This window comes from Arvicanthis niloticus, chromosome 13 (genome assembly GCF_011762505.2).
Source record: "Arvicanthis niloticus isolate mArvNil1 chromosome 13, mArvNil1.pat.X, whole genome shotgun sequence".
Taxonomy (NCBI): domain Eukaryota; kingdom Metazoa; phylum Chordata; class Mammalia; order Rodentia; family Muridae; genus Arvicanthis; species Arvicanthis niloticus.
The window spans coordinates 76,200,565-76,223,919 of record NC_047670.1 but is presented as its reverse complement, the minus strand read 5'-3'; the positions used below and the strand labels follow the sequence as shown (position 1 = coordinate 76,223,919).

General features: G+C 50.0%; 1 long non-coding RNA gene across 2 annotated transcripts; it reads left to right on the top strand.

Moving 5' to 3' along the window:
• Positions 1-7,411: 7,411 nt before the first annotated feature.
• Positions 7,412-22,004, top strand: LOC143434176 (uncharacterized). 2 transcript variants are annotated; one of them, XR_013103510.1, is made up of 4 exons: positions 7,412-7,467; positions 9,528-9,654; positions 13,549-13,660; positions 13,941-14,021. It is a non-coding gene; the product is annotated as an uncharacterized LOC143434176 (long non-coding RNA). The 2 variants fall into 2 exon arrangements; XR_013103509.1 differs by lacking the exons at positions 13,549-13,660; positions 13,941-14,021 and adding an exon at positions 21,885-22,004.
• The last annotated feature ends 1,351 nt before the right edge of the window (positions 22,005-23,355 follow it).

Below are 23,355 nucleotides of genomic sequence, written 5' to 3'. Positions count from 1 at the left end.
TGACGCTGCTCTTTTCTCTCTGCTGCCAACAGGAGCCGAGCTCCTGTCAGGATCCTCAAAGAAACCACACACCATCTGCTCTTTGCGACTGTGTATGCCTGACCCCAAACATGCCTCCAGTGCCTTGCCTGTCCATTCGGTGGGCATTTGGTCTCTTAGTTCGGAGATAACCCTCTCTGTAAGTCCTTTGCCCCCAGAGGCTGTGCCTGCATTTCCTGTATCTACCACAAGGCCCACATCCCTTAACTCACACAGAGCTTGGTCAGGACCTGTGTCCCTGCACCTGGCAGGGGAGGGCTGGTCTTGAACACCTGCTGTCGAGATGGAAACAAGACCCGTTGGCATTTCCTTTACCCTTTGCAGCTACAGCCTTCCCATCCAGGGAAGCTAGACAGGGAGTATGTGTGTGTGTGTGTGTGTGTGTGTGTGTGTGTATGTGTGTGTGTGTGTATGTGTGTGTGCATGTGCGTGTATGTGTGTGTGTGCACACAGGTGGGCATGTGCATGTATGAGTATGTATTCATGAGTACTTGCATGCCTTTGGGACCAGAGGCAAGCTTTTGTAGAGGTTGTATGTGCACAGGCACGGACAGGTATAGGCAGGCACAGACAGGTATAGGCAGGCACAGACAGGTATAGGCAGGCACAGACAGGTATAGGCAGGCACAGACAGGTAGAGGCAGGCACAGACAGGTAGAGGCAGGCACAGACAGACATGCTCACATTGAATCAGGAAACATGAGGCTCTGGGTACAAAGGCATGTGTGAGAGAGAGACATTTGTTGATGTGTTACTTGCACAGAGAGACGCACTGCACGGGGCACAGAGCTTCATGGGGCCTCACACCTGGAGTATGATGCTACTGAGCTCCAGTAGTGGGGTTCAGAGGTGGGATCCAGCCCAAGGCCTACAGTGGGGCTGCTACACCGTGTTGCTAGATTGACAGCTAGCACTGTGAGCGCAGATGATCCTCACAATGTCACCCAGTGCTGTTCAAAGAACTTTCCTGACTCTTGAAAAAAGTGTATGTGTCATCTGTGCATGTATGTGTGAATGTGTGTATGTGTGTGCACATTTGTGCATGTGTGAGAGTGTGAATATGTGAATTTGTGTATATATGTGTGTGTGTGTGTATGTGTGTATATGTGTGTGTGAGTGTATGAATGTATGGATGTGTGTATGTGTGGTGTGTATGTACATGTGTGTGAATATGTGTACATGTGTGTGTAGTGTGTGTGTGTATATGTTTGTATGTGTGAGAGTATGAATGTATGAATATATGTATGTGTGTGTGTTTGTGTGCCTGTGGAGGCCAGAGTAGGTCTGTTAGGTCCCCTGGAACTGGTGGTTTGAAAGCCACCTAACTGATATCTATGCTGGGAACTGAACTCTGGTCCTCTGGAATGTTGAGGCCCACACTCTGCCTCAACACTTTGCCTCAACACTTTTGGGGCTAAGTGCTCTGGTCAAGAGAGAGTGTGGGGCTCTTGGGGCAAGAGACGCGAAGAATGGAGACAAGACAGGGTGTGATTCAGTCTCTCTTCTATTTTCTCATGTCTCTCTTATTGAAGGGAATTCTGAGGTATTTATATACACAAGCAGGAGAACACAGGTGAAACCATTTTACCATGTGCACCATACAGCTGAGGTCACTAAACAGCAAAACAAGCTATGTGGGATAAACAATATATTTATCAGAGTGTGCTTCAGCTGTTATAGGCTTTTGACAACCAAGTCTTTCATCAGGGTATATGGTTCCAGATGGCTGCAAAGTTGATCTAGCCACTCTCTACTAAAGTCGGCTCCCAACACTGGAAGAGCAGCAAGTGCCCGTAACAACCGAGCCATTTCTCCAACCCCATTTCCTGAATCTTGAACCCAGCCTTTCTGATTCCTGTTCTATTATTGTCATTGTGCTCCCTCTCCTCCAGCACTGGGATGTGTATATGTATGTGTGAGAGTGTGTACATGTGTTTATATATGTATATATGTTTGTCTGTGTGCATATGTGTGGATGAGTGTGTATATGTGTAAGTGTGAGTGAGCAAGTATGTGTATATATATATATATATGTATGTGTATTGAGAGTATATATGTGTATGTGAGTGTGTGTATATGTATGAGTGTGTATGTATGAGTGTGTATGTATGAGTGTGTGAATATGTATGTGTGTGTATATATATATGTATGTTTGTGTATGAGTGTGTATATATGAGTATGTGTGTTTTTATATGTGTGGGAGTATGTTGTATGTGTGTGTGTGAGTGTACATGTGTGAGTGTGTATATCTGTGTCTGAGAGAGAGGGAGAGGGAGAGGGAGAGGGAGAGAGAACGTGTTTGGGAAATTAATTTTGTCCACTAAGCCATCTTGCCAACTACAGGATTTTTTTTTTGGTTATTCTTAGAATTTCTTCATAGCCAACTTCCTCTTGGGCAGCAGGTCTCAGCTGACCTGCCACAGTGCCTTGGTTCTTGTGGCTCTGTGCTTCTCCTTCTGGCCCAGCAGCTGGCCTGGGAGAGGACATTGCTTCTGGAGTGGTGTCTCCTAGGCTTAGCATAGCTTTGAGTGTTTGCTTTCTGTCACCAGGAAGCTACTTGAGCCAGAAGGGATCAGTGTTCACGGAAGGGGGTCAATCTGAAGAAGAGGATTCAGGGAAGGGGAGTTCTGAGCTGAGTGGCCCTTTCCTGTGGGGCCTAGTCAGCATGGCTTCTCCTTCAGGCCCCCAACCCTGCTGTCGGAAGACCTGTTTCTCCTCCCACCACTGGCCTGCTGACAAGGGCCAGCCCCATCTGGCCCAGGCCAGATGCTGAGGTGGCAGGCAGAGGAGGAGGTGGGACTGGCAACGTGCTGGAGCATGGGCAGCCTGCCCTGTGCTGAGCTGGCAGCTGGTTCTGAGAGCAGATGGGGCCCCACCCAAGCAGGCTGGGGCAGGTAGGGCAGGCCAGTTTCCAGCAGGGAGGGAGGAAAGGTGATGGGCAAGTCTGGGCTTTGCTTTTGCCAAGATGGAAGAAAAGTTGTGGGGGCAGCGGTGTGTCCTGTAGGGACTCCTTGTATGCAGGGATGAAACATGTCACTTCTGTAGTCTGGGCACACTTGTGTTTATGACTGTCCATGCATTTGGTTCACATATATGTCTGTAGTCCTTCTGTGCCATACCTAGGCACCCGTGGGTCTAGGCAAGAAGTAGTGGGTGCTGTGTGAAGGTCTAGAGTGGATGCAAGTCTGTGGGAAGACCAAGTGCCCAGAGGATTGTCCTGTGTGCTGTTTCTCCCCAAAGACCTATGTGGCTTTTGTATGTAGTGATCAGGGAAGACACCCACGGGAACCGGTGCTCAGATGGCTTTTCTAAAGGCATCTGTGCATGTGTGTACACGTGTGTATGTATGTGAGTGTGCATGCATGCGTGTACATATGTGTGTGAGAGTATTTGTGCATATGCATGTGTGAGTGTGCGCACGTGTATCTGTGTGCATACACACCTGTGTGACACTCTCTATGTACGTGAGCAGCCCAGGTGTTAGGCCCAGAGTCAAGAGCTGGCTGTGACCTGTCATGTGAGTTATCTGGAGAACAGAATGTTTAAGATTTTAGACTGAGGCTTGAGTGGATCTGGACCAATTTGTTCCTGAGTCTTCTAGCTGTGATAGTCTGCCTCTCTACTGCTGGTTCTCTGTGTGTGTGTGTCGAGCGATTGTGAGTCTGTGTCTTCTCATTCATTTTTATCCATGTGTGTTTGTATCATATTCCTTCTGTCATATTCCTTCTGGGACTGAATGTAGGGCTTCCCAGACAGTAGACTACTGCTTGGACAGTGAGCTATGTCCTGAGCCTTATTTTTTTTTTTTTTTTGAGTCAGAGTTTCACTAAGTTGCTCAGACTGGCCATGAACTCACCCTTTAGCTCAGGTAGGTCTTCAACCATCATCCTCTGCCTTAGCCTCAAGGGAGCTGGGATTATAGGCCTTTGTCACCAGGTCTAGCTCACTTTGAGTTGTGGGTTTTTTTTTTTTTTTTTTTTTTTTTTTTCTTTTACACCCATTTGATCTTATAATGCCAGGCACTAGCAACTAGAAAGTACTGTCTCACAAAATTAGGCAGATCCTCTAAATGTTGGTGTATTTTGTTTTACAACATAGAAAACTGGATTAAATGCTGAAAATCATCAGAAGAGTTCCTGGCAGTAAGCTGCAACTTCTTGATTATAGATTTAGGCTGTATATACAGCATACGTGTGTGTGTGTGTGTGTGTGTGTGTGTGTGTGTGTCTCACTATGTAGCCCAGGCTAGTTTCAAACACATTATTCTCTCACCCACCCTCCTAAGAGCTTGGATGACAGATATCTGCCACCATCTCTGGATCTGTTTGTCACACACACACACACACACACACACACACACAAATAAGCCTTAAAAATTATTTTTACCTGAGTGTATGACACATTGTGAGTGAATATGTATGTATGAATATATGTGTGTGGGTATATATGTATATATGTGTGTGTATGTATGTGTGTATGTGTTTGTATGTGTGTATATATGTGTATATGTATGTGTGTATGTGTATGCATGTGTGTATATGTATGTATGTGTATATGTGTCTGTGTATATGTATGTATATTATATATGTATGTATGTGTGTGTAGGTATGTGTGTATGTGTATGCATGTGTGTATATGTATGTATGGATGTATGTGTATGAATGTGTGTATATGTATGTATGGATGTATGTGTCTGTGTGTATGTATGTATATGTATGTGTGTGTGTGTATGTATGTATGTATGTATGTATGTAGTCGGAGGTCAGTGGCAGGTATTTTCTTCAACTGTCCACCTTATTTATTTTTCACTTTACCTTTGTATGCAGTGTGGTGTGTGTATGTGTGTGTGTAGTGTGTATGTGTTGCTGTCTGTGTGGTGTGTGTGCATGCATATGTAGGTCAGAAGTTGACAACATATTCCCTCTTTGATTGCTCTCCACTTTGTTTACTGAGGCGGAGTCTCTTGCTGAGAGCATGGAGATTCAGTTAGGGTAGCCAGGTCTCTTGCCCCAGGGATTCCCTATCTCCACCTCTCACAGCCTGGAGGGTGCTGGAGCTGGGCTTCAAGTAGTTCACCAAGACTGTCTGTTTTCCCCTTTTCTTTTTAATGTAGGTTTTGAGGACCACACACCCTGTTGTGTTGAGATTACATCAAGACTGCTTTGGAGTCTTGCAGGACCAGCTGGCCATGAGGCTGGAATGGACACACTGAGTCTAGGTTATGGTATATAATCTGGCATGACCTACAAGCGCCCTGGCCACCCGGAGGGAGGTAGAGATTTCCTCTGAGATAGGCAGAAACTTGGTGTTGTGGTAGAGAGTGCAAAGGGAATCCTGAAAATGGTGGCCATGGAGTGGCCACAAAGGAACAACCTGTAGACTACAGAAAGACAGCTTGTTGTCTGGGCCTGCCATGGTAATGGCTGTAAGCTTCAAGGGGTTAGACAGAATATTTCTGGTACAACACTACCCATTTCAAAGTAACTGAAGCCCCCTTCCCCACTCCCCAGAGGCACTGGAATTTCTTAGCCCCCAAGGTTAGGTTAAACTTTCCCCCTTCCCCCAGCGGGCAAACTGTTACAGAGGTCCGGACTCACCACCCCCACCACCCCTGGGCGGTTCCCTGCTGACTCAGGCTGGCCAGGTTTAGCGGGCGGGCCGGGGTGGGAAGAGGCCTGGCATAGGGCCAGAGCAGGGTGCGGTGGCTGGTGAGTCACCGGAATCAGGCGTGGTGGCGCCGCCTGGCCCGGGCGCCGTGGGAGCGCTCGGGTACAGCCAATGGGCGGCTGCCACCCGACCTATGCCGCCACGCCCCCCGGGGCACAACGCCTCAGTTTCCAGGTGCCTGGTCCCCGACGACCCCCAACCGACCTGCGGATCTTGGGAACTCTCCCTCCTTAGGGAGGCTGCGGGGAGCAGCGCAGGGCTAGGGAGCTGAGCAGAGAGTAGCTTCTATAGTCCTTTCTGCTGTAAACCCGCTGGTGAGGATCACTCCACGACCCCGGGAGGCCCTGCCACGTATGGGGGCTCTGGGTCTTTACTATGCCTACGATGCCCGATGCCCGTTGGTTAGGGCCATCCCATGTCCCCAGGAGGCCCTTCCCCATATGGGGGCTCTGGGTTGTTTTTGTTGTTGTTTTGTTTTTTGAGACAGGGTTTCTCTGTATAGCCCTGGCCGTCCTGGAACTCACTCTGTAGACCAGGCTGGCCTCGAACTCAGAAATCCGCCTGCCTCTGCCTCCCAAGTGCTGGGATTAAAGGCGTGCACCACCACTGCCTGGTGGGACTCTGGGTTCTTAAGTGTCTACAACACTCACTGATAAGTGCTACCCCACATCCCCAGGAGGCCCTGCCGATCAAGGGGACTCTGAGTCCTTACTGTTCCCATGACACCTGCTGGTTAGGGCCTGCTTCCCCAGGAGGCTCTGCCCCGAATGGGGGCTCTGGGTCCTTACAGTGCCCCTCTGGGCTCTTTCCAGGTAGTGACACTGGGGTACCCAGCACCTTCTCAAAGGGGGCAGACTCCCTTGTTTGCCAGGCTGTTCTGGTTGAACCCTGGCACAGTCTCCTTGGCCAAAGTTTTATGTTCCCAGACAGCCACACCACCAACTACTTTCTGCTTCAGAAAATAGTCACTGTACCAAGAAGGTCATGTTCCTCAGACTCTAGTGACCCCAGCTGTTGGCCAGCCTTGTCTGGGCTTTGGCCTTGGCACACTGATACACACAGGCGCAACAACACGGGAAAGTGCAGATGGCAGGCCTACATTGTCACAAGCTATATACAAGTATGGGAGGCCTGTTATAACACAGGAAGAGACAGAAGACCCACCACGTTTTTTTTTTTTTTTTTTTTTTTTTTTTTTTTTTTTTTAATACTGTAAATTGCTGTGAAGATAATGTGTCTGGTAATTGACAAATCCTCAAGAAATGGTAGGTATGATTCTCATACAGATACAGCCCCACAATACACACAGCCCATGGGGACACAAACACCCCCCCCCCAAGAACCTCAGACATTCACACATGTTCAGATACACATCAATACAGATCTGCAGACACAACTAACCCTCCCACCCCCAAACCAGGAAAGCAGCAACCCCCACAGCAATCATAAAATCAAGTTTTACTGCCCAGGGTGTGTTGGGAACCAGCAGCCAGCTGGGCGGGGGCAGGAGGCCTCAGCGTCTGGGCGGTGCCTGATCTGCCCCAGCTCCCACTCAGCCTCAGGGTCAGGACGCCTTCATTTTCTGACACGCCCTCCTCTGTCCCCAAGAACAGTCACCCCATCCTTTCTCCACTGTTGCCTAAAAAGCAGGCCACACCCTCTTGCGACAACTGTGCCCTAGGTTATTCCCCCCCCCCCCCCCCCCGCCCCACCGTGTGTACCCTGCTAGCAGGACCTGACAGCTTTCTGGGGTCTGCAGAGGTAGGTGTTCTTTCCCTGACAGTCCTCTGGGTTGAGGGTTCAGCTCTGAGGATTTGGCTGCGTAACCCTCTTCAGCTGGAAGGGAACAGAAAGGACTTCGGGCTCTGCACAGTCTGCGGGTAGTCTCTCTCCACTTTGCCCTGTGGTCCCTGTCCTGAGCTCTTGGGGCTGCAGAAACTTTAAAGTCAGAGCCAGGAGGAAGCCCCACGTCTAGGCCTGGACTAGCACCGCTTTCCTGGTGAACTTAGGCCACGCTGGCCTAGCATTCCACTCAGTATTTCCCCATTGCTCTCATACCCGCCCCCGCCCTGCACTGAGCACCAAAGTGTGTCAGACTGGCTCCCACCTCACTGAGTCCAGCCCTGCGAGGAAGAGACTTACACTGGGGGCCACACAGTGACTCTTTAGGAATAGGGCCAGGATTCAGAGCAAGGCTCCAGTCCTTGTGACTAGGAAAGTCCTGAATGCTAGTGTCTGTTCTAAGCAGTCCTTGGCCATTTTCCCATGAACAGATCTGTGTCCCACTATGGTCTGAGTTTGCCAGGGTCTGGGGTGGGAGATGAGCTCTGAAAGGACTCTGACTTTGACCTCTGCACCTATTAGAAGAAGAGGGCAATACACGTTCTGCCCCCTTTATGGAGCACTCTGCGGCTTCTAGCCCTTTGGGCTGGTTCTGAAGGTTGACCACAGGGACCAGGTGATCTTTTGATTAGAAAGCCATATATATAAAGGTGAAAGGACCAGGTGGAGCTCAGACTCCTTTCTCACGCCTGGTCCTTGATGTCTGATCTTCAGGGCACCTCCAGGGCTGGCTGGACACTGGTCATTTTCAGGGTCTGGACTCCCACAGGTTCTGGGACATGGAGATCATTCTACTCTCTGATCTCTGGCTTCTTAGCCAAGTTTCCCCAGCCTCAGAAGCCCTGTCCTGTCCTTCTGAAGGCCCTCTAGAGGGCTAAGAAGGGCCCCCCTCAGTATGTGGACCCTAAGCAGGCCCTTTCTTTTGTGCCTTTAGATTTTCTGTCCCCCACTTTGCCCCCTAAGGCTTTGGATGAGCCAGAAGGGTGGGGCTCCCTGTTGGCAAGACTCAATTTTGCTGGCTGGGAGTTTTTCAGGGTGCTAATTAAAAGGAACCACCCAGAGAGAATGACTTCACTTGTTCACACACACACCCTTCAGCCTTGCCCTCTCCAATGGCCCCATTCACACGCCGGAGCTTACTGCAGGTGGAGGAGCCCACGGCAAAGGCCTTTGTGTCTGTCCAAAAGCCAAGTGCAGGCTCAGAGCATTTTTTAGTGTTTCCCCTCCTATCAATGTTGCTGTGGCTGCATTTTCCTCGATCGTCCCCTCCCAGCTGAACTTGACAGGCAGAAACTGACTCTGGGTGGGAAGGAAGATGGTGTCTTCCCAGGTCATACGCCCCCCGCCCCCGCCCCAATAGATGTGCTACTGTGAGGAAATCTTCCCCTGGCTGGGATTCGGTCCAGCTCTCAGGCTCCATCCCCTGTGGAGTGGGCCTCACTGGAGAGAACTTGGTAGGGCCACCATGTACTGTGGTGTGAGGATCTCTCCTCTCCGCATCACTATCTTCTTTGCTCCCTAAACTTTCCCCAAAGTGTGGTCACAATTCCTTTCACTCTGGTCTGCCGCGTGGCCATGTGAGCCTAAGGTGGGCTCTGACACTCACGTTGGAATATTTAATGACGGTTCTTACAGCCCAACGCTCCCAAATACCACGCTGGAAGACCACGCTGACTCACTTGGTCTTGGTTATTTAGTGGAGGGGCAAAATGTAACTTTCTGGACTGACTCGAGATCTGGGAGATCCTCGGTGCTAGGCAGCGTTAGAGCCACTGGGAGGCGAATAGCGCCACGAGCAGACCGTGAGTGGGGAGAGGGGAGGAGCCAGGCTATTTCTCAGTCTCCCTGCATTCTGGGATTGCCCTGTAGGGGTCGCCCTAAGCCAGGTTTCCACAGATAGCAGATGCTCATTGCTTCTTCAGACTCTGGGTCGCATCTCGGACCCTCTGTCCTCCAATTTGAATTCTTTCCTTCTTCAGGGGTCCTCCAGCTATCAGGGGTCCAGGAACGGGCATGAAGCAGGGACAGAGACAGGCTGTGACCTAGAGGCTCTGAAGTGACAAATGTTGGTGGCTAGAAAGAGCACATGCAAATGGCATGCAAATGGTATGTCTGGACCGCCCTGGGTAGCACCTGCCAGTCTGGGCCTAGGCAGGCACCCTCTTCCCAGCCCTGGGTGAGGAGAGAAGTGCCTGACTCTTCCCTGACTGTGTAGACATGAGCTAAATGCTTCGTTACTCGCCTTAAATGCCACTATAACCCAGGCAGGGGCGATCGACCTTATTTTACAGACGGCTCCAATAAATGTTTTTGCTTTCTCCCCTTTTCCTCTACAAATCAGATTGCAAGTGAGTTTGGGACTAATTCAGCAAGCAACCCTTCTATTCCAGTAGGGTCTTCCTGAGACAATAGGAATGAGGCTTTGATCTCCAGTGCAGAAATACTGAGCACCCCCAAAACACTGCAGGAAGGGGAGAATGTCACAAGGGGTGCCAGCTTTATTCTATCTGGGTCCCCTGCTCCACTGTTTCCTGACTTTGTCGTCTCATGATGGGGGTCACTTGTTCAACTTCTAGCCCTTTGCTGGGTCAGTTGCACCTTATCCTTGGTGTTCACGGTGGAGCCTGGGGTTTGGAATTGTCCTATCTAATTTATCATTGATTTGTCTTCAAGAGGCCCAGGGGCTGTAGGTGACATTTCAGGGAGGGAGGAAGACCTGGCAGATTGTGGCATCGATTTTCCCTTACACAGGAATCTCAGGTCCCATTGCAGTGAACTTTGTCTTAGCTTGGTCTCAGTGAGGGGTTCATCTCTGGCTCCTTCACACCATTACCTCTCCAGTATTTTCCATTTTCTGGGTCCTGCTCTTCCCCGCCAGCCTGCTCAGCCAGGTCCCCCTTCTCGATGCACTTTTATGGTTGCTGAATTCCCCTGAGTTTTTTCTCCCCAGGCTTTACTGTTCCTGGAGACTGGGAGGCTACGTGGACGGATGTCTGAATGTTACCAGCAGTTGGGCCTCTGTGGGCCCTAGACTCCTGCCCTGGCGTAGTTGTAAGGACAGAGGCTCAGGACTATTTTGGGGTTACTATGTTGTAACCTGACTTGAACTGGGGGCGGGGGTTAGGCACACACCTGCTTTCTGTTTCCACCTTCTCTGCACCCTGCGCAAGCCCCTGTGGCCACTGTTCCCACAGAGGTGACCATACCTTTACCTCTTCACCGCTCTCCTTCATTCACACACCTCCCCACTCCTGAGGTCATTCCTGCACCTTTGTCGACTGTACACCTAATACTCCCCCAGATGTTTCCGTGTGGTCTGAGCATGGCTCTTTCTGTGGGCTTCCCTGGCCCCCAAGAGAGAGGAATATCTTTCTTTTATTTTTTATTTTTTGTTTTTTTGAGACAGGGTTTCTCTGTGTAGCACTGGCTGTCCTGGAACTCACTCTGTAGACCAGGCTGGCCTCGAACTCAGAAATCCGCCTGCCTCTGCCCCCCAAGTGCTGGGATTAAAGGTGTGCACCACCACTGCCCAGCTGAGGGAGAGGGGAATATCAATGCCAGCCAGAGGGAAGACAGACATAGGATTTGGAGAGGAATTCCAGACAGCTGTGAACTCCAGCTTGGCCACCTTTGTTTGTGGGATCTAGGACAAGTCGTTTTGATTTGCAAAGCCTTAGTTTCCTCAGCTATAAAACAAAGCTAACCGGAGGTGTCCTGTGTAAAGCACCTGGCAGAAACTAGCTTCAAATCCAATGGTGATCTTCCTGCATGGTATCAACCACGCAGAGTGACTTCCTGGAAGAGAGGCCAGGAAGAAAGTCCCCCTTTCTTTCTCCCCATCCCATGTCCTCTCAGTGCCCTTTCCTTATTTTGCTTCTGGAGAAATGTGGGTGGAGCAGAGGCCTCCCCTGGAAGGGGATGGTGATGGGCTCTGAAGGTCCCTGCCAGTTGCAGGTAATGGAAAGTGGGCCCGCCTGAGTAGATGGCCTGAGAGGTTTTCACAGCTAGGAGGGGGCTGAAGCTCTCAGCCAGTCCTTCACAGGAGCAAGGGTGGAGAAAGGGCACCAGCCTACGGGGCTTACCCACAGAGAGCACCTCATGCAGGCTGGCTCTGGTCTCCTTCCAGTTTCGATCAGAGGGCGGTGTGAGGCTGGGAGGGGTGGAGTTGGAGGCTTTTCTTTGGAAACCCTTGAAGCTTAGGAGGAGAAGAAAGTCAGGTCAGAGACTGTCTTGCAGCATGGGACCTTGTTGTCAATCACGAAGCCACCATGCCAAGCGCTTTGTGTCTAGGATGTGTGTGAGGAGCCCAGACCTCCACATACAACCTCAGATACCAGCCCTTACACATTCCTAACACTTGGCCCTAACACACTCTCCATCCTGCATGCCCCTCACACTCTTTACACACCCAATATGCACACTCTCCATCCTGCATGCCCCCTCACACTCTTTACACACTCAATATGCGACCCCTAACACACTCTCCATCCTGCATGCCCCTCACACTCTTTACATACCCAATATGCGACCCCTAACACACTCTCCATCCTGCATGCCCCCTCACACTCTTTACACACCCAATATGTACACTCTCCATCCTGCATGCCCCTCACACTCTTTACACACCCAATATGCGACTAATGTTGCACACACAGGTCATGCCTTTATATATTTTCTCCATTTTATTTTTTTTCTGGAGGCAGTCTGTATGTGTAGCCCAGGCTGGCAGTCTGTATGTGTAGCCCAGGCTGGCCTCAAACTTCTTATCTTCCTGTTTTAGCCTCCCAAGGGTTGGGATCTCAGGTGTGTACCACCATGTCTGACTACCCATTCATTTATGTTCTTGTGAGCACACACACACACACACACACACATGCACACGCACACACAGTTCCATGAGAGCACACTCCATCTCTTGACACCTTTCCATTCATGCTTCTCACAAGCTCCCCCAGAGCCAGAGGAGTCCCAGGAAGGCTGGTGTCCGATAGGGCAGGCCTGGTAGGTGAGCAAGGGGCAGGGGCTGGAAGTTAATGATGAAAGTGAACAGCAGGTGCTTGGCTTTCATTCTGAGGGCTCTCTCTGCAGATACAGTCTTGATTCACACACACCGTGTTTTCAGGAGAAATACAGATTGTTATTCTCTGGTCACAGATGGGGAAACGTAGGGAGGCCAAGCCTTTTGCCCCAGGCCCCACTGCTCTGTGGAGGCAGCACCTGACCCTCACCCCCAGCCTCACAGAAACCCATTCTCTTGACTCTCAGCCTTGCTTAGCTTCTTGCTTGAAACACTACTAGAATCCCTGGCTTCAGAGAGTCTAAGTCTGGTGACTTTGCCCAGGACCAGCTGTGACAGTTAAGTCCTGAGGAGAGTCACCTCTCTCTGAGGCTCCTTTATATCAGTGATTTGTTGTGGTATCAGGCATCCAGGAGCTGGTGGGGAAAAGGGGCTTCTGGGAGATCTTACTGTAGGCTCCCAGGACAGTTCGGGCTGCAGGAACCTAGGCTACCTGTAGGGGGAGTCGAGTGTGTGAGAACCCTGCCCCAGCCTGGAATGCTGGGAATGAGTCTGTCCTGGGAAACCCTGGGATGCTGCTGCCACAGGCTCCCGTGTGTGTGTGTGTGTGTGTGTGTGTGTGTGTGTGTGTGTGTGTGTGTGTGTGTGTGTGTGAGAGAGAGAGAGAGAGAGAGACAGAGACAGAGACAGAGACAGAGACAGAGACAGAGACAGAGAACACTCAGCCATACACTATGATTTATAAGACACAGATAGGGAAGCCTGTGGAAATCTTCATGTGTTGTGTGACCTCACTATAAAAATACATATAGATGGGGTGGATGATGATCCCACTGTATGGGAGGTGGTGCCTCTCTAGACATGTGCATATACATATACGCACATGCTTAAGCACGGGTCATAGGTGTAATTGTAATACACGAGACCCATGCTGTCTGCCTTTTCTTTCTCCTTCTCTCAGCTTTTCCTTGTTTATATCCAAGGTCTGGTGCATGCTGGGTAAACACTACTCCTGAGCTGTGGCCTTGACGCAGGCCTGGATTTACAGCTGTTGCTTACAGCTGTACCTCCAGATGGAGCGGCATCTGGCTCAGGGTTAGTATAAACTAAAGGAACGTTGACTGGAGGATGCTGACAGTTTGTGTTTGTGCCTGGAAAGCTGGGTCCTAATGCTCCATCGGCTACTTTCAGGGGAGTCTAATTTCTGAAAGAGTTTTGTTTTATTTATTTTTTTTCTAATTTTGCTCTTATTTAAAAGCGTCTTACGGTCAGTCATTTGCCTCTGTTGTTTTTATGTGTGATTTGTTGTATGTATGTGTGTGGGCATCCACACGTGGAGGTCAGAAGACAGTTTGTCTTTCCTTCTATCTTGTAGGTCCCTGGAATTGAACCAGGTCCTCAGGCTTGGCAGCAAGCTCCTTTGCCCACTGAGTCATCTCTCCTGCTCTCCAAACCCACTTTTTTTTTTTTTCAAATGTTATTTTATTGTCTGTTGTTTTAAAAATGTGAACAGTGGGCTTGTATTATTTGTATATAGGACAAGAGACACCAAGGCTTAGCCCCCTGGGTCCCCATCCACATTTAGAATGACAGGACTAGACTTAAAAAGTCAGGCATTGTGGGGAATCTGCTTGTCCCTTCAGCTCCTCCACTGACTTCATTCCTCACCACTTCCTTCCAGGCTCCAGCTCACAAGCTGGTTCACCTCCTGGGGCTTTCATGGCACCCTAGCAGGCAATACAGCCATGACCTAGCTGAGTCAGGAGTTGGGAGAGGGCCCTCGGTAGCATAGGCTGGGCCAGTGAGAGAGTGAATAGCTCTTGGACTGAGAGGAACCAGGCTGATGTTGCAGCAGCAAGGATTAAGGTTAGACAGGAGAGCTTCCTGATTGTATAGGAGGCTGTGCAAGCTGGTGAGGTCACAAAGCTGTCCCCACTGCTGGAGGCAGCAGGTCGTCACTGAATCTGAAGTACCCACAGTGCTTAGCTTTCAGATGGTGATGACAGTGAATTTGTCTGAAACAGCAGTGCTGAGGTCACCCTTTGTGTTCCAGGACCCCCACCTCAGGTTCTGCAGGATGGGGACGTTTTGACTCTTGCTGTGTGACCTTAGCAGGTAGTAGCTTACACCGTCTCTCGGCCTCATTTTCTTACTGTACAAGGTCATTTGCTGGGTCTCTCTGCTCTGTCATTCGACCACTGCACAGGTCAGGCTCTCTGGGACAGGTTCGTTCCCAGGTGAGCTCTGGTTGTATGGTATTTTGGATCGTATTCCCTAACGTCAGGCATGGCGGCTGCCCAGATTTTAGGTAGCTATGGTAGACGCTTGGTCCAGGGTGCCGCTGTCTGCTGCCCCAGCCCAGAGGTCTTCCCTGGATATGCTGGTCATGATGTGAGTGACTCAGCTCTGGGTAAGGAGCTCATGCTTATGCTTTGAGGGAGTGAGTGGGTTAGGGGTTAGTTAAGAAATTCAGGTTATTTCTTAACTTCAGAGCAGTTTGGAAGCAGTGTCTCAGTGAACTGTCCCCTCAAACCTATCTCTCTCTCTCTCTCTCTCTCTCTCTCTCTCTCTCTCTCCCTTTCTCTCTCTCTTTCTTTCACATCACACACACATTTATTATTATATATATTATACATTATAATTATTATTAGAAACTGAGTCTCAATATGTAGTTCTAACTGACTCAGAACGCTCCTTATATCCCAGGCTGGTCTTGAATTCACAGAGATCTACCTGCCTCTGTCTCCTAGGTGCTGGGATCAAAGGCATGTGCCACCACACCAGGCCTTATCTCTCTATGAAGCCTGTTTTTAAACTTTATTTTTTTGAGACAGGCTCTTGTAGCCCAGGCTGCCCTCAAACTACACAGCTGAGGTTGACCTTGATCACCTGACCTTCCTGCCTCCATCTTCACCCGGGGTTCAAGGCGAGTGGTACCGTGTGTAGTGCTAGGGACTGAGCCCAAGACGTGCACTGTACCAACTGAGCTAGCCCTTAGGCCTTTATCCCCGGCCTGACACCAAACACTGCTCTTATGTAGCCCAAGCTGGACCCAGGGTCTGTCTACACCAGTCTGCTGAGTGTTAGGACAGCACACTTGGTCCAGTTCTTATTTTCTAGGGTTTGTGTGTGTCAGGGGTATGGACCTTCACCTCTGTCAGAGTTTCCCAAGCTTTTCCAGGACAATGACACTAGGTAATAAAGTTATTTACTTCACAGTTGTAGGCTTACTTAGGCAGATGCACCCCAGTGTGCCATAGTGTGGTGTCACCCTTCACTGGCTTTGAGGCCATCTTCATTCTTCAGAGCTGGTGGGGACACTCAGCTGTGTCTGTTAGTGAGCTGTGGATTGCTCTTGTACTTTGTATCTCACTCCATGACAAGACAGGGCCCCCTGCATGGCTTAGGAAGAAGACTGGTGGGGGCTGGGATCTGGCCCATGGAACCTCAGCTCTCTCCTATCCTTTCTGGTCACCCCCACGTACAGAAACACTGGAAACATTTCCCCAGAAGCAGACAGGCTGCCCCTGGGCATTGGAGGCTGTCCTTGGTAACTTGCCTCACAATATTTACTAGGCCAGGGCTGTTGCTAACAGTAGGGCACCCAACCACCCAACCACCCAACCACCCAACCACCCAACCACCCAACCACCCAACCACCCAACCACCCAACCACCCAACCACCCAACCACCCAACCACCCAACCACCCAACCACCCAACCACCCAACCACCCAACCACCCAACCACCCAACCACCCAACCACCCAACCACCCAACCACCCAACCACCCAACCACCCAACCACCCAACCACCCAACCACCCAACCACCCAACCACCCAACCACCCAACCACCCAACCACCCAACCACCCAACCACCCAACCACCCAACCACCCAACCACCCAAACCACCCAACCACCCAACCACCCAACCACCCAACCACCCAACCGGCAGAACCTGATTGGGTCACCAGGGCAGCACTGGGGGCTGGGCCCAGATGGGCAAGTCTGGGCCCTCAGCTCAAGTCTTGTGGTGTGAACACAATTCCCTCTTCCCTCTCAGGGGCCTCCATGTTTTGTCTAGGAACGTGTGTGATGTCCCTGCCTCCCAGTCTGTCTGGGATAGTCCTCTGTCTGTCTGTCTGTCTGTCTGTCTGTCTGTCTGTCTGTGTGTCTCTCTCTGTGTGTATGTGTGTGCGTGTGTCTGTGTTTGGTGTGAGGAACAAGGAGAGGAAACTGTGGCCTCACTTCCTTCCTCTGCCTTCAATGGCATCAAAATGGCCTGCAGTCAGCCACAGTGGACACACTCACAGCACATGGAAGCTGTGCTTCCAACTATATGGGAGGCCGAGGCAGGAGGACTGAGAGGTTAATGCTAGCCTAGGCTTCAGAGTGAGCTCAAAGGCAAGTCTGAGCAATTTAGGTAGATCTTGAGAAGAGAGGGCTGAGGGCACAGCTCAGAGATATGGCACTTGCACAGCATGAGAGCAGTTTTAGCTTGGAGCTGCAGCACCGCAAAAATCAAAAAGAAAAAGAAAACGAAGAGAGAAAAATGGCAAATTTTGGAAACAGCCTCAGGTCACAGACCAAGAGTGAGGAGAGCTAGCTGTCGGACTGGAGTCTGCCGTTGCCATGCCACTGGCCACGCCGCTGGCCACTGAAGGGCAGAGGACTACACTGTATTCTCCCTTGGCCTTCCTCCCCAGCCCTTCGTCAGGAAGCACAGGGGCAGCCACATTGCGTCAGAGAAGGCTCGGAGGCTCTGGGGAGGCTTCCCAGACTGAGTTTGGAAGACCCTTATCTTAGGTCTCTTGGGGATCTTGGGCAAGTGTTCTGATTTCTGTTGTCTGTAGAGTGGCTCATCCTTCTTCCTCTGGGACAGGAGGTAAGGATGGGGAGGATTGTTCCCCACAGTGATGGTGCAGCCTGTAAATGTGTAATTATCACCCCAAAGTTGAGTGTCAGCCCCTCAATCCCATTGTCTCTTAGAACACAAGTCACTGGCTCACCCCCAGGTACAGTTTTGCAAATGTCTTCTTGAAGTGCTGGTCTCGGGAATGGGTGAGGTGCAGCACAGACATTAGAGTGGCTCCCTGAAGCATACCCATACCTAGTTGTAGTGAACCCACCCGCTAGGGATTGCTACCATTTTCCTGTGACAGCTCAGTGAGGACAACATGGCTCTCTGTCCCCAGTACAGCAGGAGAGGAGCCAGGACAGACAATGGTAGCTATGCTGTCCTGCCTAGGGCAAGGGAAGAGTGGGCTACTGTCTGTAATGACACCAAGAGGACATCAGTACCAGGCTAGAAATGGGGAAGTATTGTTAAGGGTCAGGGCCTGGATGACAGCCACAGTAAGCCAGGTTTAGTCACCTGTCCTAAGGCAATTTAACAAACCTTTTTTTTTTTTTTTTTTTTTTTTTTCCTGCTTGTTGAATGTGGCCACACTGGGAGGCAGGACAATGATCCCCTAACTTCATCTTTGGGTCTGGCATAGGTTTAAGTTTAAACAGAGGACTGGGCCTATGCATAGCTAGGCAGTACTGGCTAGAGTGTGGTCTTGCCCCTGAATCACCATCTACTGAAGTGACTCTTAGGGAAACAAACTCCTCCCTCCCACCTTCCACCCTGTGGCTGGCCCAGGCTTTAACCCTTTCTTCTCCCAGCATGAGATTTCTGGGAATTCTAATTTCTTGGAACTCAGTAGTCTGATAGCCAGATAGGCTGGCTATAGGTTACCGCACCTTGCCTGCGTGAGCCTTACTGCCTTGGGGACTCTTGGAGCCTTCTGGTACCCGCATAGCCACATCAACAACACAAGTGTGTGTTTCCTGCAGGAGACCCAGGTGGCCATAGACAGACCTGTTACATATTAGCAATGAAATCCTGCTTGCATATTCATAAAAAATTAGAATGAATTTCTCAATGTGCATTTTGTAGGAAGTAATTGTTTATAGTCTGGTTAGGAGAAAAGCAAACTAGCTTGAATTCCATTCAGTAGGTGGGAAACAGGAGAATTGGGGAGAGAGGTCTCTCTGGGTAGCTCTGGCTGTTCTAGGACTTGACATGTAGACTAGGCTGGCCTCAAACTCACAGAGAACTGCAGGCCTCTGCCCCAGGTGTCTTGAGTTTAAAGCTGGGCTACATAGGATACCCTGCCTCATAACAATGATGTTGTTGATGATGATGATGGTGGTGGTGGTGGTGACGGTGATGGTGATGAAGAGTGCAGGTAAGGCCACCTGGCAAATCCTCAATGACTGAGCAAAGCTGGGGCATTCTGGTACTGGGCAGATGCAAATGATGGATATTTGGGAGAATCAGGATACCCAAGATGATTAGAATTTGGCTTGTTTCTCAGCTACAAAAGTAAAAGCTCAGACCATGGTGACCAGTGAGTGGAAGTCACTGTACTGTCCATGATGGGTGGGAGGAGATGGCCAGGAATATATGTCCATGATGGGTGGGGGGGAGATGGCCAGGAATAGGCAGGATGGGGGTGGATCTCTCAAACAATAACCAGCCAGGGAAGGACAGGAAGCCTGAGTGAGCATGGTCTAGCCTCCAACCAGGGCCAACTCCATCTTCACTCTGTCTCTGCTCACTGGCTATGAGCCTCTATCCCCCTTGAGAGAACCTGGGTCTCCTGGATGGGGCCAGGAGTAGCACCCTCTGATGGTGTTGCTTCAGGAAGACCCCAGCTCCTGCCTGCCAGTCCACACTTGTTCCAGTGGTACTCCTGTGACTTATTGTATGCCCTAGTTCCATGTTGGGTCGCTACTCCCTCTTCCTCCTTCATCAGATTGCAAGGGCCTGTAAGTCAGAGACCGTCACTAATCTCCACTTGACCTGTTGGTCTCACACGGTGTCTTGAATGTGCTGTGTGCTTCATAAATGTTGACAGAGTGAGTCTATGCTGAGATGGGATTTCAGTTTTGGATCTGCTGTGTGGTCTTAGGTTAAGTTGACCTGCCTCTCTGGGCTTCTTCTCCTAGCTAAAGTATCTTCCTTCAACACTGACATTCCTAGGTTCCTGGGAGCAGCACTGTATGGTCTTAGGAGCAAAGACCTGGAAACCCGGCCACACAGAAGCTGTGCAGCCTTCTGCAAATTGATTGTTCTCAGTGTGTGCCTCTATTCTGTAGATTCCTCTTCTGTAAGATGGTGCTAGAAATACAAGCTTCTTCCAGGGAGCCAGGGCCAGAGTTGGCATGTGTAAAGTTGGCATGTTAGCCTGCATATGAATGCTTCATGTATGTAAAGTGCTATGTAGGCTCATTAATTTTTAATTAATTAACAATTAATTATTTGTTGCAGTCAATAGCTCATTGACATTCCGTCCCCTCCCCATCCTCCTTTGCATGTAGTCGGAGTGGAAATTTCCTTCCCACAGTTTTGGAGGCTGGAAGTCTGAGAACAGGTTGCTAGGGTGGTTGAGCTCCCATGGTGTAGAACACAGCTATCTCATGCAGAGCCCTGCCTTCTCATGTAGAGCACGACTATCTCATACAGAGCGTGGCCTTCTCATGCAGAGCACAGCCTTCTCAGTGAAGCTGCACATGGCAGAGGGAAAACAAGTTTGCCCCTTTACTAGGCCTCTTCAGGGCAAACAGAAGGGCAAAACAGCACAAGGAAGTAAGTGTGGATCAGTAGGCAGAGCTGGAGTCTTTCTGAAGCAACACCATCAGAGGGTGCTGCTCCTGACCCCATCCAGGAGACCCAGGTCTTCTCAAGGGGGATGGAGGTTCAGATCCGGTGAGCAGACAGTAAAGATGGAGCTGGCCCTGGTTGGAGGCTAGACCATGCTCACTCAGGCTCCCTTTATGCCTTTAATTTTTCTATTTTAAACTCCCTATACCAAATGTTTTATGCATACAGCTGTAATTCTGACACATGGGCACAGGAGGCAGGAGGATGATGTATTTGACTCCAGCCTGCGCAACTTACTTTTTCCTTTCTGCAGGCATTGGCTTTTCTCTGTGAGATTGGCTCTTTTCTACACAGCACACTGGAAGACTCATTCACTTTTATGTAATGAATGCTTGTCCACTTAGTCCAGGGGATACAGTTCAGTACGGGTGAGGAGGGCATGGTGGGCCACACACAGTTGGTTGAACGGAGTTGCTGCAGCTCAGACAAAGGTTCACTGGGATCAGGAAGACAGTGACTCGATGTTTGATGTCCTTCCAGGAGAGTTAGGACAGTGGGACTGAGTAAGACCACAACTGGGTGAATCCCAAAGGAAGGTATCCAGAGATGTGCCACAGGGCTCTGTTCCCACTTTCAAGACTGTGCTAATGGACCAGCTCCTCCCCCCTCCTCCTTTCCTCTTTCCCTCCCCTCCCCTCCCTCTCCCCTCCCCCTCTCACCTTACAACCAAAGCAGTTCCACCCATGTCCTTTCTACTCTTGATTTTTTTTTTGTGCTCACGAGTGGATCTTCCGTGGGTTTAGATATTCTCTGGGTGCAAAGAGGCCTTATCTATTATACACCCATGCACAAATGCACACACACACACACATGCACACACACACACACACACACACCTGCACACATGCAGATGTAAATCTGTGCACACATATACACAGGAACATATATGTCTATGTATGCACACATGCACACACACACTCATACACATGTGCACACATGTATGAATGCACATGCACACACATGCAAACACACACACACACACACACCTGCACACATGCAGATGTAAATCTGTGCACACATATACACAGGAACATACATGTCTATGTATGCACACATGCACACACACACTCATACACATGTGCACACATGTATGAATGCACATGCACACACATGCAAACACACACACACACACACCTGTACACATGCAGATGTAAATCTGTGCACACATATACACAGGAACATACATGTCTATGTATGCACACATGCACACACACACTCATACACATGTGCACACATGTATGAATGCACATGCACACACATGCACACACACACACACACACACACCTGTACACATGCAGATGTAAATCTGTGCACACATATACACAGGAACATACATGTCTATGTATGCACACACACACACACATGCACATACAGGCATGCATGCAAGCACTCATGCTCAATCACGTGTCTCGTGTCTCAGGATGCTTCTTTGCCCAGGAGGGCTGGTGGGGCCCAGGAACAGAGCGAGGGCCTCAGAGAAGAGTGCTGAGACCCTACAGGTTGGCAGAGGCTGAAAGATATATGGAAGCCACAAAGAGACTGGGCTGGGATTTCTTCAGCCATCAAGTCTTTACTGAGCCCTTGCTGGATAGACATCAGCTGCTGTTCTAGGTGCAGAGGACAGAAGGGAGCTACAGGCAAGTCTCTGCTCCCGTGGAGCTCAGGGCCTCACATCAGGATGCTGAGAGACAGACCGAGTCAGTTTGACACTGGACATGGTAGGGAGCGCAGAGGACACAGGAAACAGCCGAAGGTAGGTGGGCACAATGCTACCATTTTGCTTTAGGCTGTGCAGCCAAGTAAAGAAGTCCTTGAATACAGTCCTGAAGGTAGCAAGGGGGCAGCCTGCATGGCCATCCTGGGAGGGACCATCCTGGAAGAGGAATAGAAAGGGTAAAGGTCTTGAGACACAGTGTTCTTGGCATTTTCCAGAGTAAACCAGGGGATGACCTGGCTCAGGTCTTTTTCACATTCTGTTCTTTTCTATTCATATAATAACTGTACTTAAAGACTTGATAAATTACCTATTTAATGTCCGTTTCTCTATCAGACTCTTTTTTTTTTTTTTCCAGACAGGGTTTCTCTGTATAGCCTTTGGCTGTCCTGGAACTCACTCTGTAGACCAGGCTGGCCTTGAACTCAGAAATCCGCCTGCCTCTGCCTCCCAACTGCTAGGATTAAAGGTGTGCACCACCACCGCCTGGCTCTATCAGACTCTTAAAGTTTCTTCATACTGGGGCTTTGGTCTGGGCTAAATCCTCAGCCCAGGGATTGGCACACAGTAGGTGCCCTGCCATGTTTGCTGAATGAATCCTTGGCAACTGGGAAAAATAAAACATCAACAACAACAACAACAACAACCCCTAACAATTACATCAAACCAACCCCACCCCCAGTGTCTGGCCTGGAGCAAGGGAGGCAGAGGACAGATGTCACACGACCTACGTGTGGCTGCACCGCTGGGCTGCGCTGAGCACCAAGGTCCAGTTCGATGATTCCAGCCAGTTTCCATTATGCTGCTGGCGACCCAGGAGCTTCCTCTGCACCTCCCTTCACCCCCAAACCCTGTGGTCTTATTTTCTCCGTCTGACTCTTTCACACATGGATAGAATGGATTTTGATCATTTCACCCCCAATACCCTCACCTGTTCCCTTCTCACACCTACAGATCTGTTTTTCTCTTTCAGTTGGTCTCTCTTCCTACTCTCATGTCTTTTCTGTGGTGTTTCTACCCATCCTCTGACTTGTCTCACTATCGTGTACTGTGGACAGTGCCTAAAGTTAATTATGTATGTGTGCATGTATGTATGTGTGCATGTGTGCGTGTGTGTGCGTGTGTGCGTGTGTGTATGTGTGCGTGCGTGTGTGTGTGTGTGTGTGCGTGTGCGTGTGCGTGTGCGTGTGTGTGTGTGTGCACGAGCGCATGCGCGCCTGCACTTGTGGAGATAAGAAAATAGCTTGTGGGAGTCAGTTCTCTCCTACCCAAATGGATTTCAAGAACAGAATTCAAATTTTCAGGCTTTTGGGCAAGCCTGTACATAAAGATCTGATAACCTATTTAATGTCTGTTTCTCTGCCAGGC